This window comes from Hippopotamus amphibius, chromosome 15, assembly GCF_030028045.1.
Source record: "Hippopotamus amphibius kiboko isolate mHipAmp2 chromosome 15, mHipAmp2.hap2, whole genome shotgun sequence".
NCBI lineage: Eukaryota > Metazoa > Chordata > Mammalia > Artiodactyla > Hippopotamidae > Hippopotamus > Hippopotamus amphibius.
The window spans coordinates 10,382,956-10,400,677 of NC_080200.1; the positions used below are offsets into that span (position 1 = coordinate 10,382,956).

At 37.4% G+C, this 17,722-nt stretch overlaps 1 pseudogene; it reads left to right on the plus strand.

The window, feature by feature from the left end:
* The first annotated feature begins 7,323 nt into the window (after positions 1 to 7,323).
* Positions 7,324 to 8,306, plus strand: LOC130836218 (olfactory receptor 18-like; annotated as a pseudogene).
* The last annotated feature ends 9,416 nt before the right edge of the window (positions 8,307 to 17,722 follow it).

Sequence of the window (17,722 nt, forward strand, 5' to 3'; positions counted from 1 at the left end):
TTTGAATCCCAGTTTTGTCACTTAGTCCCTCTGTTAATTTGGGGCACGGTTTTTTGTGTGTATTTTGGGTTCTTTTAGCTCCTTTTTTTTAAGTGAGGTATAGTTGCTTTACAATGTTGTGTTAGTTTCTGCTGCACAGCAAAGTGAATCAGCTATATGTATACATATATCCCCTCTTTTTTTGGATTTCCTTCCCATTTAGGCCACCACAGAACATTGAGTATAGTTCCCTGTGCTATACAGCAGGTTCTCATTAGTAATCTACTTTATACATAGTATCAATAGTGTATTTATGTCAATCCCAATCTCCCAATTTAGTGGAGGGGAAGTTTTACCCATATGCTGCTTTGTGTCCAGAGAACTTTTATAGAGATCATGGTGGTGTGATGACTTTGGGGAAATGCTGAAAAGCAGATGGAGAGGGACTTAGTCTTGAATTGCTTGGAGCACAAAGTCCTTACAGAGGACGGGGCCTGTGTGGTGGGCAGTATCTGAGATACTCTCACTGATTCCAACCCTTGGTTTTCATTGCTTTGTGTATTTCCCTCCCACTGAGTGTGAGATATACATAGAGACCCACTTTCAACAGTGAGAATCTGGAAGAAATGTTGGGAAATCACATCTGGGAACATAATGAAAAAAAAAATCTGGCTTCTCCTTTCTGCCTCTCTCTTGCATTCTGGATGGTTCACATTGATAAAACCCAACTGCCCCACAAGGTGGCCATGTATCCCAGAACTGAAGGAATTCTCTGGGCAATATATCCTGCCAACAGCCTCGTGAGTGTGCTTGAAAAGGGACATCTGCTGATTCAGTCTTGAGATGCCTGCAGCACTGGTTGACACCTTGATTGCAACCTTCTGGGAAGCCAGCTGAAATATTTAAGTAAATAATCAGCTATTAAATAATAAGTAAAAACTGATAGTTTTCTAATATCCACAAGTATATCATTTAGAGGAAAAGAAACTTAGAAATGAAGATTCATTCAAAAACCTCAGTAATCTCCACCATACCTAATGTCAGCTGAGAAAGGGTAAGGAAATGAAAATAAGAAGTTATTCTTGGAGACAAATATTAACTGTGAAAATGGAAAGTGTATTACATCCTTGGTATAGACCTAATGCTGCATAGATTTCATGATTGATAACATGGATTTACAAATGTCAGAATCACACATTGGATGGTTAAATTGAGAAAAAAAAGTCTGAATTTTATGTTAACATCCTACAACTTGGAAGTAAGTAGCAAAGAGTACAGGAGAACATCCTCCTGAGGAGAAGAGGGACATAGACCCTTCCCAGGACATTCACTTGTCTTCCCTTCCTGTTCCATTAATATTAGCAAATCTCCAGAGACTGGAACAACATGGACCAACTGGCTAATTATGAGCTTTGAGCATTGAGCCCTAAGGTCATGCGGTTATAAATAATTGGCCAGTGCCTCCAGCTCATTACTTTGCCAATTCTAATAACGTGTCTCTACACCTTTGTCTCCATCCTTTGTAGGAACCTGCATCAGAAGGCCCCAGCCTGAGTCTGTCTCCCTGACAGTCCTGAGGATGGACCCTGAGATTTAATCACAAACCAGGCAGGAGAGGAGCAGTGAGTCTGTGCTCCTTGGGCATGGTCCAGTGGAGATGAAGCCCAGACCAGTAAGTGCTGAGGGAGATTGTTATGCATGAGGGGCGTGTTGGGAGCATGATTTTTCTTCAACAAGACAAATATGACAGTTGGGGAGACTGATGGGAAGGTACAAATACACAAATTTCAGATTAGAGCCTTATGACATTTATGTTCTTGGTTCTAGTTCGGATTTCCTCCTCAAGAGGACAAACATGATATTTGGTACCAAAAGATGAGAGGGACGAATATACAGTTTGGAATAAAGCCCTTTGAAGTTTATGTTCTTTGTTCTGGTTGGGATGTGAGAAATCTCTTTCAGAGTTCTGCTTCCACCCTCACTGGTTCTGGCCCTGGCTGGCATCCCTCCCACAGTAGCAGGAAATGGGTCTCTGTAAACTTCCCTCTAAGCACTTCAAATAATTATGAAACTGGTGATGAGGAGGATGAGGAGGATGGCATAAACCATAACATCATATAATATTGTCGAGGGCTGCCTAAGTGTCAGGCTCTGAGGTATGTTTCCTATTTGATTACATCTGCATAACCTCTCACAAATATGATTGGACACATTACAATTATTTTAATAAGAGGAAAGAAGCACAGCATTTTATGTCACAAGTACCAGGTGATGAGTTAGAAAGTGTTAAAGCCAAGTTTGAAGTCAGTCATTCTAGGCAGACTGACTCCAGATACAAGGCATCTGGGCAGTCCTCCCCCTCCCACCCAAACAGTCATGTCACCTCCCTGTCAGTCCTGGCAGAGACTCCCTGCTCACTGTGCTCTTCCCCTTGGAGTTTTCTGGAGGACACAGTGCAGGCCAGTAGGTAGCACGTCCTGAGTCAACAATAGGAAGGATATCTGAAATCACAGGTGAGGCCATAGTAATAACTGGCACCTGATATTTCAGGGTAGAGCTCTCTTGACCCTGTTCCTGGATTTCACTTCACCTGTACACTCTCTCCTCTGTACTTAATATCAGTTGACTCAATCAGGAAAGGAGACACAAAATCAGAGTTTGGGGTCAATTTCTACTCAGGAAAATAAAAACAGTTTAAAAATACACCTGAGATGCAGCTGTGGTTAGACTGCTGTACCTCTGCTTAAAACTCTCAGAAAGTCTGAAAACAATGACATATAGGGCATGGAACTCAGAGAATAAAAACTTAATTTTGAATCCTGTGTGCACACCAATTCTTAGTGTGTTATGGGGTAATTTCTTAGAATCTGTGAGCCTTAAGATCATCAACTTAGTTGATTCCTCATTGATATAAACCTGCTGAATTAGGACTAAACATATAATGATTGCCCTCTGTGCAATAACTGTGATGGATGTATAAAGAAAGGGCAACAGACTTTTTTTATATGTTGTCACTAATAATGATGAGGCTAATTCTCACATTGTCAAATTTAACTATCTGTTATCTGATGTCATGTTTTCCCTACACCCCTGACAGGACATTTTATTTTTGTTTATACAAGTGCATTCTTCATAGATAAAGAGAAATGACTGAGATTCATTTATTTCTGATTCCCCAGAGGCTATATCTTATTGGCACAGAGGAGGCACCAAGGATTGAAGGAAAAAAAAAAAACAGTTAACAGTTAAATAAACCCTTCTGTTTTTCATAGAAACAATGTGTGGGCAACATGGCTTCCATACAGTGGACAATTCATGCCAGTGTTTTCATCCTTTTTAGAATGTCCCATAAGAGCACAGACAAGGTAAAATAGTGTTTGTTTCTGTCTATATCATGGAGCTATTATTCTCCATTTAATAGCATCTGCAGGATTCAATCATTGAAAAGTCATCACAGAAATTTTCATAAACATGTGGGAAAAGAGTGAGAAAAGAAAGGGATGCAATATCTTAATGCATGGGCTAAAACACATTTCAGGATTTCACATCATCCATGCTTCAGCTCTGAGACAGGAAAGGCTTTGATCTCTCTGCCATATAATCCATGAAAGGTTATTAAATTTGGGGAATTGTATTTTATTAATAAACACACTTTTGAAAATTATTTAAATTCTTTATAAAAGTGACCATTTATTAAGTTCCATATTTCCCTTAGGTGCCACATATGTTCTAGAGGTGGGTGTTAGACTCTTTATTTCCAAGAAGAATCAGAAGCACAGAGAGGCTGAGAGATTTGCACACACTCCACTTATAAGGTGAAAGACCCAGGACTCAATCATTGGTCTGCTTATTCCTGCACTAGTTCTCAGTCACCTCCACTGTAGCTAATAAGTGTGTCTGTTCAAACATACTTGGGTCCTCTTTAATTGTTTCATCCTCTTTAATTCAGTGAGTGTATCTGTGAATTATGAGACTGAGGCAGCAGTTTACAGAGGCCATAATGGCCCTAACATCGTGGATTATAGGGTTTTCAATGAATAGTCATGCATTTTGCAGTCCAGTTTTGAAATCTAAAGTTGAAAAGACTTCCTACAGAAGATGAACATGTCATGTGCAGCTATTATGAAATTATCACAAGACAGACTTCAAGGCTTTTTGCAAAAGATACCTTAATAAAAGGGAATACAGTTGGCAGAAAATGATTTTGCATTGAAACTAATATAGACATTTAATATTAGTAAAACTGATTATGCACCAGTTGTTAGAACTTGAACAACTAATTGCCATTCACATATTACATACAAATTCCCATTTGTATGATACAGAGAGAGGTACAAGAATATTCATAGGGTTGTTGTAACTAGAAACTGATATAAATAACAATATATTATAAAATATATAATGTAAATTATTTAATATATAAAGACTATATATTAAATGATGCATTGTGCATTGAAAATATACAGGAAAGTTTCTTATAAATCTATTAAAATTAAATTCATTTATATAAATACAAATTTATGAACTGAAGAAAATGTCTTTCCTTATATGATAATTTGTGTCAAGAAAATGTTTGAAGGGTCAATAATTCTATGTACTTCACAAAGAGACATACATAATTTGTGGTAAATAAGTGCATTCAAAGGCATTATGGATAGTATTCTGTTTAGGGAACATTTTTAAAAAGCTGGCTATGGATATGTAAATGGATATTGTCATTATGGCAACATTTACAAGGAAACATAACTATCAGGTTCACAACACTGGTTGCTTTTGGGGACGTGTATGCAGAGGAATGGGATGGAGCTGGAGATACCAAGAAAAGTCACATTTTATCCTTAATGTTTCAAATCTCTATAAAATAGATCTGAAGCAAATATTAAATGTGCATATTTTAAAAATAGATGGGGTATTCATGATAATATTAGTGAATAATATTCATGGAACTTTTTCTAAGTGTTGGGCAATATTCTAAAGCAGTATTTATCAAGCCCAGCTTCACAAAAGGGAGACCAAGAAACTCCCATGCAGAGATCCTGAAGTTGGTTCTAGGCTGAGGCTGGGGTTGCTGTGTATTTTAAAACAAGCACATGTCAATAATCGATCAACTGGATCTAAAGACCACTGGTATAAGCAATATTAATGATGTTTAAAAACTTTCTGGAAATAGTCCTATTAGGTGGGTTCAATTATTAGCATAATTTCGTAGATAAGGAAACTGCTCATATGTGTTTCATTATTCTATTTTTTTTCACAATTAAGTCATAGTTTGACACTGCAAAAGAATGAACTGGAATTACCTTTAAAAATAGTAGAATAAGAATTGCAATCTCTGTATCAGGAAGGATTGACATGAAAATCTGTAAACTAGACATAAGAGGCTGGTCTTAACCTGGCTGTGGAGCCTCCCCTGGTGCTAAACTCCTTATCTGTAAATAAGAAGTTTTAGGATCAGGAGAACAAGACCATCAAGTATATGAAATGGCACTCAACATAAGCTAATAACAGGAAACACAAGCCGAAGCCTAAATCAAATATCACCTCACATCTGTTAGGATGGATATTATTTTTTTTAAAAAGAGAGAGAGAGATTGACAACAGATGTTGATGAGGATGTGGCGTTTAAGAGAACTCATACTTGGTTGATGGGAATAAGTATTGGTACCACAATTGCAGAAAACAGAATGGAGGTTCCTTAAAAAATTTAAAACTGCAGTGAGTTGAAAGAGAGCTACCATAGGATCCAGCAACCCCACTTCAGGATGTATGCCAAAGAAAGGAAATCAGAAACTCGAAGAGATATCTGCACTCCCTTCTCATTGTGACATTATTTGAAACAGTAAAAACATGGATAAGTGTCTGTTGACAGATGAATAGGTAAAGAAAATGCGGTGTGTATATATAAACAATGGGATATTATTAAGCCATAAAAGAAGGAAATTCTGCCATGTGTGACAACATAGATGGACCTGGAGAATATTATGCTTATTGAAATACATATACCAGAGAGAGAGTCAAATATTGTATGATCTCACTTATGTGTGGAAGCTAAGAAAATCAGACTCTTAGAACCACAGATTAGAACTGTAGTTGTGAGGAGTAGGTGGTGGAGAAAGTGGGGAGAAGTTGGTCAAAAGGTACAAACTTTCATTTATAAAATGAACAAGTTCTGGGGATCTAATATACAGCCTGGTGACTATAGTTAATATTTCTGTACTGTGTTTTCAAAATCTGCTAAGAGAGATCTGCTTCACTGTTAGTACACACACCCACACATAAACACACACATACACACAAATAGAAACTATGTGAGGTGACAGATATGTTAATTAAGTTGACTGTGGTCGTCATTCCCAATGTTTATCTGTATTAAATCATCATTTTTTACATCTTTAAAAAACCTTCATGCGGCCCAACCCAGATGTATGCAACTTTGTCAATCACTTCAATAAATAGAAAAAAAGAAAAACAATGAAGTAGTATGGTCCTGCCAGTACAGATTAGAGTCCGAAAAAGGTAGTCATGTCACACATCAGACATTTAACTGAGATGATACTGAAACAAAAGCCCTATATAAAATTTAAAAATTGAAGAAGATTTAAATTTCATTATCATTTCATCATTGACAATGCTCTGTACACTAACACCATCTTGGTAGTCTTCCATGCCGTGTGATTGTGTGCACTTAATTGAACCATACTGATAGAAATTTGAAGTCCACCAAAGTCAAATATATGAAGTATATACTAAATGACTTCTGCAAACCCTGGTATTTCAGTAATCACTTATTTCATGAAAGAGGGAAGACAAAAAGACAAAGAATGATAAAATTCTGCATAACATATAAACATATATTTTCATTACGAACACTAATTTTAAATTTAGAATCCATATGACATACTGCCTCATTTCATAGAGATTTACAGATATTCTAAATGAAAGACATATCTAGAATTGTATTTGAATAAAGTAAGATTTATATATCTATGACTTAATTTCTTTACATTTGAATTATAGTTTTTCATAAACGGGGAAGGGAATTTCTCATTCTGTATTATTTCTAAATAAGTTAGGCTGTATTTAACTGAGATCATGGAGTATTACCTGTAATATTCTTGTTCCTTTTCACTTTTCCATGAAGTTTTATAAAGTAAGAGTGAATAGACAGAGGTGAGTAACACAGAAATGGATAGTGGAAAGAGTTCTGAACAGATAGAATTTGTCACACTGAGAAATATTGCTGATGGAACTGGGGTGTATAATCTTAGAAATGAATTGTTTGGATACAAATGTGGACACAGTGCTGCATGCCCATTTACTTCCGTCCTTTTTTCCAGCCCTCTTTTCTTTTTCCAAAGGTGTCCAATCTACACATCACTGGGAATCTAACAAATGTATCAGAATTCTTCCTCCTGGGCCTCTCAGATGATCCAGAACTGCAGCCTGTGCTCTTCACCCTGTTCCTGTCCATGTACCTGGTCACCATGTTGGGGAACCTGCTCATCATCCTGGCTGTCACCTCTGACCCCCACCTCCACACCCCCATGTACTTCTTCCTCTCCAACCTCTCCTTGGCTGACATTGGTTTCGTCTCCACCACGGTCCCCAAGATGATTGTGGACATCCAAACTCACAGTAGAGTCATCTCTTATGAGGGCTGCCTGACTCAGATGTCATTTTTGATCCTTTTTGGGTGTGCGGATGGTATGCTTCTGACTGTGATGGCCTATGACAGGTTTGTGGCCATCTGTCACCCACTGCACTACCCGGTCATCATGAACCCACACATCTGTTACATCTTAGTTTTGGTGTCTTTTTTTGTTAGCCTTTTGGACTCCCAGCTGCACAATTTGATTGTGTTAAAACTTACCTGCTTCAAAGATGATGAAATTTCTAATTTCTTCTGTGACCCTCCTCTGATCCTCAAACTTGCCTGTTCTGACACTTTCACCATACTCATGTATTTTGTTATTGCCATCTCTGGTTTCCTTCCTTTGTCAGGGATCTTTTTCTCTTACTATAAAATTCTTTCCTCCATTCTCAGAGTCCCCTCATCCAGTGGGAAATATAAAGCTTTCTCCACTTGTGGCTCCCACCTGTCAGTTGTTTGCTTATTTTTTGGAACATGCCTTGGGGTGTACCTCAGCTCAGCTGTCTCACAATCTCCCAGGAAGGATGCAGTGGCCTCAGTGGTGTACACTGTGGTCACCCCCATGCTGAACCCCTTCATCTACTGTCTGAGGAACAGGGACATCAAAAGGGCCATGTGGAGGTTACTCAGCAAAACAATCTCATCTTAGGACCTGGGCAACCCATTTGTAGTATAGGTCAGAAAAGTCAGCAAAACTAAACATGTAGACCAGAAAATTCTACTTCTCTCATCAGATCATTTTTTTTAGCTAAGGCCTTCATGCTTCTCCTTGCTTAGACCCTGAATATAGCTTCTTTTGGGGTTTCTTTAATGAGATGGTGGGGTTCAGGGATCCTTTGTAAATCATAATTACTGCATGACTGAATCTCATTATACACAAGACCATAGTGTTATCTATGGTCACCATGACGTGTATTACATCACTGGAACGTATTCATCTTGTAACACTAACCAACATCTCCCCATTTCTATCACCCCTCAGCTACAGGCAACGATGATCCTACTTTCTGTTTCTATGAGTTCAATATCTTAAACACTCCACATACAAGGTAGGTCATACACTTGTTTTCTCTGTCTGACTTATTTCAATTAGGATAATGTCCTTAAGATTCATCCATATCATAGCAAATGGCAGATTTCCTTCTTTCAAGTGGCTGGATGATATTCTACTGTATGTACTATTAGTATATCACATTTCTTTATTCATTCATTCACCAATGGACACTAGTTGTTTCCATCTTTTGCTGTTGTGGGTGATGCCATAATGAACATGGCAATAATGTTATCACCTTGAGATAGTTATGTCATCCCCTAGGGACATATACCCAGAAGTGGGCTTGCTGAGTCATGTGGCAGTTCTATTTAAAATTTCTGAGGAATTTGTATGCTGTGGTCAATGATGACAATACATTCCCATCAACAGTGCTTCTGGATTCCCTTTTCTATACATCTTTGCCAGCATTAGCTCTTGTCTTTTTGATAATAACCAGTCTAACAGGTAAGAGATGAGGACTTGTCTTCCTGGTGTCAGACCCCAAGACTCAGGGCCCAATATGCGGTTGGAACCCCTTACTCACCAGGGAGATTATCTCAGCCTGTGATATATCCCCCTGCTTTTCTATGTCACCTCCTAGCAGCATGGGTCTTACCTGGCCGCTTCTCCTCCCTTCATACCCAACCGTGAGTGGAAATTTTTAGTGTCTTGGTTGTAGAAGAGTCTTTTGACAGTTTCCTGCATGGTATCAGTGAGAATCACTCTAGATGCTTTTTTGAGATATTCACTGGGGGAGCTGAGCTCGGGGTCCTTTTACTCTGCCATCTTGATCTCCTCCTGACAGTGAATTTAATTATAAGTGAATAACCCAGAATTCATGTTACTTGATATTACATACTGTGATCTTGAAGATGGGACAAAACATCTTTATGTTTAACTTCCTCATCTGTGAAATAGTGATAACAAAATTCTTCACTGAGAGGGTGGTTGAGACAAGTTAACCAAAAGTACTTATTAGAATAATGATAGGATATAGTAGTCATTGGATCAATAAGTGTATATTATCATCCTCACCACATCAATATGCCAATGTGGTTGTTTGAACTTACAGGCTTTTCATACAGAAAATTTGATTTTTTCCATTAGCTCCTTTAAAGTTTTAGCCTTGTGGAACAGTACATTTTTTAATTCTCATGAATTCTAATTCTTTATTTTTATTCTAATTTTTTTAAATTTTTTCTGTAGAACTTAAAGCACTCCAGGATTAAACAGATAATATATGCACATGGTAAATAAGCAATAAATGTTGATACCCTTCTTGTTATGTATTCTGAGGTTGATATATTTCAAATAAATGAACTGAATACCATTATTACTTTATCCTGAATACCTGACTGACCATTAATTCTTATATTTACCTAATGTGACCATGACCATGTCAAGGACAGGGACTGAATATCATTTATGTATATATCCAAAAGGTAGCAAAATGAAGGCAGAGATTATACACAACTCTACTTTATGTACCATTGAATACATTGTACACTATACTGTAAGAAAAAGTGAACAAAATTTATCATTTTTACTTTCTGTATTTTTCTTCTTCCTCTGGAATCCTAGCCTTCCATAAACATTGCTAAGAACTCCTGAGAAAACAATGTCTCCTTTGCTAGTGTTTATTATCAGGACCCTCAATGGGATCTATTTTTCTCTAATAGTCACTGCAAGATTAAGATTCATAGAATAAAGAGTGGGGTTTTAAGAATCCTAAAAATAGAAAAGTGGTACAGATCAACTGGTTTGCAAGGGCAGAAACAGAGACATGGATGTAGAGAACAAACATATGGACACCAGGTGGGGAAAGCGGGGCGGGGGGTTGGTGTTGGGGTGGGATTAATTGGGAGATTGGGATTGCCATATATACATTACTAATAAGAAAAAATACCAAATTGTATGCTCTAAATATATGCAGTTCATTGTATGTCAATTATATCTCAATAAAAGCTCTTTAAAAAGAATTCTAAAAGTAATGAGATAAAAAAGTGAATATAGAAATTTCACAATTATACATCAAACACTTAATGCAAGTACCTTTATGTTTCTTTCAAAGATACTCATCGTGTGAGGAGAAATTGGAAAAAACACACAGAAAATCACTAACTTTACTGCATAAACATCAATACCTATGTTTTTCATGTACCACATGCTATACAATCATCTTTGGTAGTGACCCCAATATCTGATCTTTTCTACACAGAATGCTATGACTTTATTTTAACATTACTTTTGCTAAGGTCAAAATATTTTAAAGGACCCCCTGCATGACCTGAAGCCGTAGAGTGGAATCTGCAGAAGTACCCAATGGTGAGGAAGTTCTACCCAAATGCTAATTTGTGTCCAGCGGATTTTTGTTGAGGTCATGGTGGTGGGATGAATTTGGGAATATGCTGGAAAGAAGATGGACAGGACCTGAGTCTTGAAGTGCGTAGAGCACAAAGTCCTTATAGAGGATGAGGCCTGTGTGGTGGGCAGTATCTGAGTTGCTCTCACTGATCCCAACTCCTGGTTTTCATTGCTTTGTGTATTTTACTGCCATTGAGTGTGAGACATACATAGAGATCCACTTACAACAATGAGAATGTGGAAGATATGTTGGGAAGTCCCTTCTGGGATTAGAGTAAGAAACCCTGGCTTCCTTCTTGCTGCCTCTGTCTTGCATTCTGGAGGTTGCCCCACAAGGAGGTCATGTGTCAAGGAACTGAGGAGTTCCCTGGACAATATTCTGTGAACAGGTGAATCCTACCAACAGCCTCGTGAGTTTGCCTGAAAGTGGACATCTGCTGATCCAGTCTTGAGATGCCTGCAGTCCTGGCTGACACCTTGATTGCAACATTCTGGGAAGCCAGCTGAAATATTTAATTAAAGAATCAGATATTAAATAATACATAAAAATCAATAGATTTCTAATATGCCATTTAGAGAAAAAACTTAGAACTGAAGATTCATTCAAATTAGAAAAACAAATAAACAAACAAACAAAAACAGTAACCTCACCATATCTAACGCCTGTTGCTCAAGGGAAAGTAAATGAAAATAAGAAGTTATCCTTAGAGACAAATATTAACTGTGAAAATGTGTGAAAATGGAAAGCGTATCACTTTTTTGGTATAGACCTAATGCTGCATAGATTTCATGATTGATACATTGGATTTACAGATATCAAAACCATACAGTGAGTGGTTAAATTGCAGGGGAAAAAAAGGCTGAATATTATGTTACGACCCTGCAAGTTAGAAACAAGAATCAAGAGTACAAGTGAATTTACTCCTGAGGAGAAGAGGGACACAGATCCTTCCCAGAACATTCACTTTTCTCCCTTTCCTGTTCCATTAATATTAGCAAGTCTCTGGAGATTGAGACAATATGGACCAACTGGCTAATTATGAGCTTTGTGCATTAAGCCCTAAGGTCAAACCATTGTAAATAATTGGCCAATGCCTCCAGCTCTTTAATTGGTCAGTTCTAATATTGTGGCTCCACACCTGTGTCTCCATCCTTTGTAGGAACCTGCATCAGAAGCTCCCAGCCTGAGTCTGTCTTCCTGCCAGTCCTGAGGACAGACCCTGAGACTTCACCAGGCAGGAGAGGAATAGTAAATCTGTTCTCCTAAGTCATGGTCCAGCAGAGGTGCACACCAGCCCAGTAAGTGTTGAGGGAGACAGTGATGGATGGAGGGAGTGTTGGGAGCATGATATATTTCCTCAACAAGACAAACGTGACAGTTGAGATAGAGGGATAGAAGGGCACTGATAGACAAATTTTAGTTCAGAACCCAATGGCATTATACTCTTGTTCTTGGTTGGGGTGTGAGAACTCTCATTCAGAATTCTGCTTCCTCCCTCACTGGTTCTGGCTCTGGCTGGCATCTCCCCCACCGTAGCCATAAATGGGTCTCTCTATACTTCCCCCTTGGCATTTCAAATAATTCTGAAAGAAGTGATGATGAGGAGAACATTAACCATAGTCATGTACTATAATTTTTTTCAAGTAAAACTTTAATAAGCATGTGTGATGGATAGCTAAAATAGAATAGTAAATAGTATAACTGTTCTCCTATATGTCAATGTTTAAAAAGGAAACAGAATATATAGGTCACATGTCATATACGCAAGAATGTATTTTAGCTTTTATGTTTTATATTGGGGTGTTTTTTTTTTTTGCTCTTTATTGGAATATAATCGGTTTACACTGTTGTGCCAGTTTTTGCTGTACAACAAAGTGAATCAGTTGCATTTATACATATATCCCCATATCCCTCCTACAACTCCTTTCTCTAAGTCATCACCCATCATCAAATTGATCTCCGTGTTATGCAGCAGCTTCACACTAGCTATCTATTTTACATTTGGTAGTGTATATATGTCAATGCTACTCTCTCTCTTCATCCCAGTTTCATATTGTTTTAATACAAAGCATTATCAGTAATTCTTATTTTTGTAAAGATCTTTGGTACTAAATTTTATGTGGTCATATACATTTAACTACAATACAATTATAGTTTATAGTTAGATATAAAATGTCTCTAAAATGTATACAGTTTACATCTCCAGGGCACTTATACTTTTATGTTAAGGTAAGTGCTTTGTTAAATTTTTGTTTATTATAATTTTCATGTGCTTTTCTTGGGTGAGAAAAATCCATGTAAACTCTTTAGCACTGTGATTGTCACAAAGCAATCATTCAATAAATGTTTCATATACTGTTATTGAGGGCTTCCAAAGTGCCAGGCTCTGAGGGCTGTGTTTTATGTATTTTGTTTGGTTTCATCTGCATATTCTCATCCAAAAGAGAAGTGCACACACATTATTATATTTTTACTAAAAGGAAAAGAGCACAGCACTTTAGGTAACTTGTACCTGATCATGAGTTAGAAAGGGTTGAAGCCGGAATGTCTGGGCACACTGACCAGACACAGGACATATGGGCAGTCTCCCCACTGCCACCCCAAACAGTCATGTTACTTCCCTGTCAGTCCTGCCAGAGACTCCCTGCCCACTATGCTCTTCCCTTTGGAGTTTTCTGGAGGACACAGTGGAGGGCAGTAGCTTGCACTTGCTACATCAATTATAGGAAGGGTGGTGGAGATCACAGGCAAAGGTCATAGACAGAAGGGATACAAGATGATTCAGGATAGATCTCTCTGTCGATCCTGCTCCTGAATTTAATTTCCACTGTCCACTTCCTCCTTCATTCTTTTTTTTTTTTTTTTTTTGGGGGGGGGTACACCAAGTTCAATCATCTGTTTTGGTTTTTTTTTTTTATTATAAGTTTTTTGAGACAGAGGGCTGTACATCAAATGATGTATTATTCTTTTTTTAATTTTTTTTATTTATTTATTATTTTTTTGGGGGTACACCAAGTTCAATCATCTGTTTTTATACACATATCCCCGTATTCCCTCCCTTCCTTGACTCCCCCCCACCCTCCCTCGAGTCCCCCCCACCCTCCCTGTCCCAGCTCCTTCATTCTTATAATCAGCCTACTCAATCACAAAAGGAGACATAAAATCAGAGTCTTATGGATTATTCCTACCTAGGAAAACTGAAAACAGTTCAAAAATCTACTTCATACATATCTGTGGTTAGATCTCAACACCTCTGCTTAAAACTTTCAGAATGTCTGGATACAGTGAAATTTAGTGAGGGGGAATCCGAGACAGACAACTTCACTTTGAATCCCGTTTGCTCCACTTATTATTAGTTTATTTGGGGCACAAGTTCTTGGTATACCTGAACTTAAGACTGTCCACTGAATTTATTATTTGTTGATACAAGTTCTGTGAGTGAGGACTAAACGAATACTGGATGCCCTCTTTACAATAACTGTATGATGGAAGCATAATGAAAAACCAGGATAAATTTTAGATATTTCTAATGATAAAGCTAATTCTTGTGTCATTTGACTTAAATGTCTCGTGATCTGATGTTATATTTTTCCTACAATCCTGCCAGGATATTTTATTTTTTGGTTATACACATATCTTTTTCATAAATGTAGAGAAATGACATAGGCCCTTTTATTTCTGATTACCCAGAGCCTATACCTTGATGTCTCAGAGGACGCATCGAAAAAAAAAAAAAATCCCGCAGTTAAGTGTTGAATAAATCTTTCCATTTTTTTCATAGAAACAAAGTGTGAGCAATATGGCTTCCACACAGTGGACCATTCATGCCAGTGTTTTCATCCTTTTCAGGAATGTCCCGTAGGACTAGAGACAAGATAAAAATAATGCTTGTTTGTGTCTATGTCATGGACTTTCCATGGGACCTATTATTTCCCATTGAGTAGCATCTGTAGGATTCAATTATTGGAAACCACTGCAGAGATTTTCATAAATATGGGGGTGGGGAAGAGTCAGAAAAGAAGGGGATAGCACATCTTCTTGCATGGGCTGAGACACATTTTAGGATTTGTTGTCGTCCATGCTCCAGTGCCCAGAGACGGGAAATACCTTGATCTCTCTTCCATGTAACACATAAAATGTCATTAAAATTGGGAGACTTTTTCATTACTAAACACGCTATCTCAAATTGGTTGAAATTCTTTACAAAAAATGACCAAATATTTGGGAAGTTCCAAACTTCTCTTAGGTACCATATATGTTCTAGAGATGCAATTTAGACACTTTTTTTTTTTCCAGAAAGGAACAGAAGCACAGAGTGGTAGGGAGATTTGCACACACTCCACTTATAGGGGGTGCAAGACCTAGTACTCAATCTTCGATCTGCATATTCCTGCACCAGTTCTCAGTCACCTCCTCTATAGTTAAATTCTTTTCAAACCTACTTTGGTCCCTGACGTGAAATGAAGGGGGAAGAATAGTTTCATTCCTCTTTTGGCTCAATGAGTCAACCTGTGAATTATGGGGTTGAGCTGGTATTTTACATGGGCCATAATGGCACTAATGATGGAATACAGGATTTTATATGAAAAATCATGTTTTGCACTCCAGTTTTGAAATCTAAGTTTGAAAAGTTCTCCTATACAAGACGAAAAATCATTTGTGGGTATCATAAAATTATCACAAGATAGACTTCAAGAATATTTTCAGGTGGTACCTTAATATAAGAGGATGTAATTGATAAAAAATGATTTTTGTATTGAAATGAATACAGGCAATTAATATTAGTAAAAGTGAATGTGCACCAATTCTTAGTAATTGAACATCAATCGCCACTCACCTATTGTACACAATTTTCATTTGTATGATACAGAGAGAGGTACAAGAAATTTCATAGGATTGTGGTAAGAAGGAACTGATAAAAATAATAATATAATATAGTATAATATATGTGATATAAATTAAATAATGAATACATAAATAAAAATATTAAAATATGTATTAATTTTAATATATTTTAAATATATATATTTAATATTGTTACATTAATATTAAAATCTCTAAGTGTAAAAATATGAATGTAGAAAATGATATCTTTCCTTACACAATAATGTGCAGCAGTAAAATGTTTGAAGTAGTTGTACATACTTCGCAAAGCGATCTAACCACAAAGTTTTTGTACACAAGTACATTTTAGAGGCCATAAGGGTAGTACTCTGTTTAGGTGGGATTTTAAGAAAGCTGGTTATGGTACATAAATCAATATTACATCCATTGACAAGAAAATAACACCCCTCATCTTCATGACACTGGTTGCTATTAGGGACAGGTATGCAGGGGAATGGGATGGAGCTGAGATACTAAGAAAGTCAAATTTTATAGGTCATGTTTCAAATCTCTCTAAAACATGAGATCTGAAGTAAATATTATTAAATGTTTATATTTAAAACTAGGTGGTGTGTACTGATGATGGTATTAATAAGCAGTATTAATGGAGCTTTTGCTAAATGTAGGGCAGTATTCTACGTGTGTTTATCAGACCCAGCTTCACTTTGGGATGACAACAAAACTCAACTGTAGAGAGTCTGAAATTGGTGCTAGGCTGAGGTTGGGGTAGCTGTGTATTTTAAAATAATCACATGTAAATTATCAATCAAATGGAACTGAAAACCACTGGTCTAAGCAATATAAATGATTTTTGAAAACTTTCTAACAGTATTCTTTTTTTTATAAATTTATGTATTTTATTATTATTATTTATTTTATTGGCTGTGTTGGGTCTTTTTTTGTTGTGTGCGGGCTTTCTTTTAGTTGCAGTGAGCAGGGGCTACTCTTCCTTGTGGTGTGCGGGCTCCTCATTGTCGTGGCTTCTCTTGTTGTGGAGCACGGGCTCCAGGCACATGGGCTTCAGTAGTTGCAGCACATGGGCTCAATAGTTGTGGTTCATGGGCTCTAAAGCGCAGGCTCAATAGTTGTGGCACACGGGCTTAGTTGCTCCGTGGCATGTGGGATCTTCCTGGAGCAGGGATAGAACCCATGCCCCCTGAAGTGGCAGGCGGATTCTTAACCACTGTGCCACCTAGGAAGCCCTCTTACAGTATTCTTATCAGAAGATTCAATTATCACAATGGTATAGATAAAGAAACTGCCCAGGTGTGTTTACATTATTCCACTTTGAATTTTTTCTCAATTAACTGATAGTTTGACATGCCAAAATAATGAACCTGAATTACCTTTAGAAAGCAGAAGTATAACAATTGCAATTCCTTTATTGGGCAGTGTTGATATGAAAGTCCTTTAACTGGACATAATGCGCTGAGTCTTGACCTGGCTGTGGGACTTTCCCTGGTTCTAAACTCTTCAATGTAAACAAGATGATTTATGATCAGGAAAACAAGACCACCAGGTATAAGAAAAGGTACTCAGTATTGCTAATATCAGGAAATGCAAGTCAAAACCCCAATCAAATAGCACCACATGTCTGTTAGGTTGGCTATTATCAAAAACAAAAGACACCAAGTGTTGTTGAGGATGTGGACAAAAGGGAACCTTGTACCTTTTTGATGTGAATGAATATTGGTATAGCCATTATGGAAAACACAACAGAGGTTCCTTAAGAAAGTAAAAACTGCTACTAATTAAAATAGAACTACTTTATGTTCCACAACCCCACTTCAGCGTATATGGCCAAAGGAAA